At 44.2% G+C, this 4512-nt stretch overlaps 1 protein-coding gene across 1 annotated transcript in view; it reads right to left on the reverse strand.

Moving 5' to 3' along the window:
• The window catches only part of DEPDC1B (DEP domain containing 1B), a 74229-nt gene that overhangs the window by 54482 nt on the left and 15235 nt on the right, over positions 1-4512 (reverse strand). The gene's annotated exons all lie outside the window — the stretch shown is intronic.

The raw sequence follows: 4512 nt of genomic DNA on the forward strand, positions 1-4512 counted from the left end.
AGTAAATAATGATTAAAACTAAGCCTACTATGCAAACTTTGCTTTTTGGAGCCCCCTGTTTAGTATGACTTTACCTTCATTCAGCAAATATTTCTAGATTGCTTATTATGTGAAAGGCATTGTGGGGGGAGGAAAAGAGACGAAAAAGATAATACAGTGCCTGATGTCAAACAGCTCAAAACCACAAAGAATAAACCTTTGAAAAGTGATGAGCCAGTTTTTACTTACACGTAAAACAAAGCTTTTTGAAAGAATAGCTACTAGATACCTCAAACAATATATATTAGTTTAAAACTACCTCATGGTTCCTTGGAAAGGACCTACAAGTTTAAGTGTGCATGACATCTTCAGATACCACACTGAAAAGTAGACCGGGTAGAGAGAGCTCAGGCACTCTGTCAAACACTGCTGGGTTGAGAGGCCTATTCTACAACTGACCAGCAGGGTAACCTTTGACTCATTGCTAGGTAAGCCTCCGTTACTACAGGTGTAACACAGTACCCACATGATAGGGTTGTTACAAAGACCAGATGAGATAATATTGATGCAGCCTATCACAGTGTCTGTCACGAAAGAAGTGCTTAATAAACATTAGCCATTATAGCATCATTGCTGCTGTATTTATTAATATTATCAGGGTGGGTGTGGCTGTCAGAGCTGAGAGAGTACATTGGAAAGACCCCGGAATGGAGTCTCCATTGGCCATTAGTCCAGCATCTGCCAATAACTATGTGGCTTTGGTACAGTTCACACTTTTCTCTAGGAATTTGTCCTAAATAAAAACATGGCCCCAGAAGCTCAGAAAATTTCAGATTTTGGGAGTCAAAAATCATGGAAATTAAAATGAGAGGTCTGCTAAGAAACAGCACACCACACACTGCTTGGATCCACTTCAGTTAAATCCAGGGAATATATATCCCATTGCTTCCACTTTATTCAGGAATCTTGCTTTGTCAAATCAAGTACATACTAACTCATTGTAATACACTGCTGGCAATGCTCACCACCCAATGATCCTAACCTTTAAGTTAAGAAACACTGGACCACCTCAGGATAACAGAATCAATCCCTGTGGAATGGGCAAAACATGAGGTATGGAGTCAGACCTGAGTCCAAATCCCAGTTCTGCCATATACTGGTTTCACAGGGCCTGGCACATGGTTAAGAACTGAAAAAAATCCAGTTTCCTTCCACTACAAGATGCCACTAGGGGGCACGTGAACTGCCATGTCTCATAGCATCCTTGAAGACAAAAACCATATGTCTCTCTTAAATGTTACTTTCAAATAACTTCATGACAACTCAGCTTCTTTCTCCTTATATCTGTGAAGTTACATCAGTGAGCAGGAAATCAGGAAGCAAATAAATGACTTTTTTGTTCCCATTAGACTACAATATGTCCCAAATTTGTCTCCCCACTGTGTCTTTATATATATGAAATCCTCATAATAACCATCTTTCAGACGGAATTAAGAAATGTACTCAAATCTACCCAGCTAATAAGTGGTAGAACCAATCTGTATTTTCAAATCTATAACTTGAATTTTAAAAAATCTATGTTCTAGGCTACCCTCTTTGGGTCCCCTCCCTTTGTATGGGAGCTCTGTTTTCACTCTATTAAATCTTGCAACTGCACTCTTCTGGTCCATGTTTGTTACAGCTCAAGCTGAGATTTCGCTCGCTGTCCACAGCTCGCCATCCACCACTGCTGTTTGATACCATCGCAGACCTGCTGCTGACTTCCATCCCTCCGGATCTGGCAGGGTGTCAGCCGTGCTCCTGAGCCAGCGAGGCGCCCACTGCTGCTCCTGATCCGGATAGAGGCTTGCCATTGTTCCTGCACAGCGAAGTGCACGGGTTCATCCTAATCGAGCTGAACACTAGTCACTGGGTTCCATGGTTCTCTTCCTTGACCCACGGCTTCTAATAGATCTATAACACTCACTGCATGGCCCAAGATTCCATTCCTTGGAATCCGTGAGGCCAAGAACCCAAGGTCAGAGAACACAAGGCTTGCCACCATCTTGGAAGCGACCCGCCGCCATCTTGGAAACGGCCCAGGACCATCTTGGGAGCTCTGGGAGCAAGGACCCCCAGGTAACATTTTGGCGACCACGAAGGGACCTCCAAAGTGGTGAGTAATATTGGACCACTTTCACTTGCTATTCTGTCCTATCCTTCCTTAGAATTGGAGGAAAATACCGGGCACCTGTCAGCCAGTTAAAAACGATTAGCATGGCCGCGGGACTTAAGACTCAGGTGTGAGGCTATCTGAGGAAGAACTTTTTAACAATCCCCAACCCAGAAGGGGTTGGGGACCTTGGTCTGCCTGGTCCCCAGAAGGGTTGGGGTCCTTGGTCTGCCTGGAGCCAGCTTCCACTTTCAGTTTTCTTGGGGAGGCTGAGGGCGGACTAGAGGCAGAAAGCTGTCGTCCCAAACCCCCGGCATTAGCCGGTTCAGATCATGGCGCAGCCAGAAGTCTCTACTCAACAGTCGCCCATGCATGCGCCCCCCACCTTTCCTTCTGACCATACCTCCTGGGTCCCGACCACAACTTTCTTGAAAGCGTAGCCCGAAAATTCTCCTTACCTCTGAATCTACTTCCTCCAATCCCTGCCTCCTAGGTACTAATGGTTTAGACTTTAGATTTAGATTTCCTCTAGCAAGTTGTATCTCCAAAGCGATCTGAGGAAGCTCTACGCTAAGTCCTTAGGCATCTAGGCTATAAACCCAGGGAGTCTTATCCCTGGTGTCCCTCCCAATTTAGGCATACAGCTCTCCACATGAGCAGTTATGTGGGACCTGTTCCCCACCACCCTTGCCAGGACCCCAAGTTTGTAATGGCTAAGAGGAGGAGAGAGAGAGACATGGAAGAGAGAGAGAGACGGAGGGGAGAGAGAGAGAGACAGAGGGGAGAGAGAGAGACGGGGGGGAGAGAGAGAGAGACGGAGGGGAGAGAGAGAGAGAGGAAGTCAAAGGAAAAAAAGAGAAAGAAATAGTTAAAAAAAAAAAAAGTGTGCCCTATTCCTTTAAAAGCCAGGGTAAATTTAAAACCTATAATTGATAATTGAAGGTCTTCTCCGTGACCCTATAACACTCCAATACTACCTCACTGTCAGCGTAAACAAGGGCGTAGCCTGAAAACACTGAGACCACTGACAACCCATAGCTTTCCTATCAAAAATCCTTAACCCAGTAACCCGCGAATGTATTCAATCTGTAGCAACAACTGCTTTGCTAAAAGTAGAAAAATAACTTTTAGAGGAAACCTCATTGTGAGCACACCTCACCAGTTCAGAATTATTCTAAGTCAAAAAAGCAAAAAGGTAGCTTACTAACTCAAAAATCTTAAAGCATGGGGCTCTTCTGTTAGAAAAAGGTAATTTAACACCAACCACTGATAATTCACTTAACCCAGATCCTAACAGGGGACTTAAATCTTAATTACCATACTAAGGTCCAACCAGACCTAGGAGGAACTCTCATCAGGAAAGGACAATAGATGGTTCCTCCCAGGTGATTGAGGAAAAAACCACAATGGGTATTCAGTAATTGATAGGAAGACTCTTGTTGAAGCAGTGTTAGAAAAATTGCCTAATAACTAACTGGTCTCCTCAAACTTACAAGCTGTTTGCACTCCGTCAAGTCTTAAAGTACTTACAGAATCAAAAAGGACTATCTCAATCCTGACTCAAAAGGTTACCTACACCCTCACCGAAACAAATTTGCATAAGAACTGCTTTTATGGGTACACATCTTGATAGGGCAGCTGGGTTGTTATGAAATAGGAACCCAGTTCAGTTCTAGGACTCACCCCTGAGCACAAAGGCAATGTTGGGCACACTGGTAAAGGACCAGTAGAATCCAACAGTCCAGCCCCCTTTCTTTGTGGTCAAGAAAGGCGGGAAAAGGGATGCAGGTCTGCTACATTGGTGAGCATAACTAATCCGATAAGCAGAGGTCCATGGATGGTTACATACCCTGGAAAGGAATAAGCATTAGGATCATAGAGGACACTCTAGGAGTAATGCTCATCGGAAAATGACTAGGGGCGCTGGCATCCCTATGTTCTTTTTTCAGATGGGAAACATTCCCCTCCGCAAGGCAAAAACACCCCTAAGATGTATTCTGGAGAACTGGGACCAATTTGACCCTCAGACGCTAAGAAGAAATGACTTACATTCTTCTGCAGTACCACCTGATATCCTCTTCAAGGGGAGAAACCTGGCCTTCTGAGGGAAGTATAAATTATAACATCATCTTACAGCTAGACTTCTTTTGTAGAAAAGAAGGCAAATGGAGTGAAGTGCCATATGTACAAACTTTCTTTTCATTAAGAGACAACTCGCAATTATGTAAAAAGTGTGATTTATGCCCTCCAGGAAGCCCTCCGAGTCTACCTCCCTACCCCAGCATTCCCCTGACTCCTTCTCCAACTAATAAGGACCCCCCTTCAACCCAAACAGTCCAAAAGGAGATATATAAAGGGGTAAACAACGAACCAAAGAGTGC

The sequence above is a fragment of the Mandrillus leucophaeus genome, unplaced genomic scaffold (assembly GCF_000951045.1).
Source record: "Mandrillus leucophaeus isolate KB7577 unplaced genomic scaffold, Mleu.le_1.0 Scaffold403, whole genome shotgun sequence".
Taxonomy (NCBI): domain Eukaryota; kingdom Metazoa; phylum Chordata; class Mammalia; order Primates; family Cercopithecidae; genus Mandrillus; species Mandrillus leucophaeus.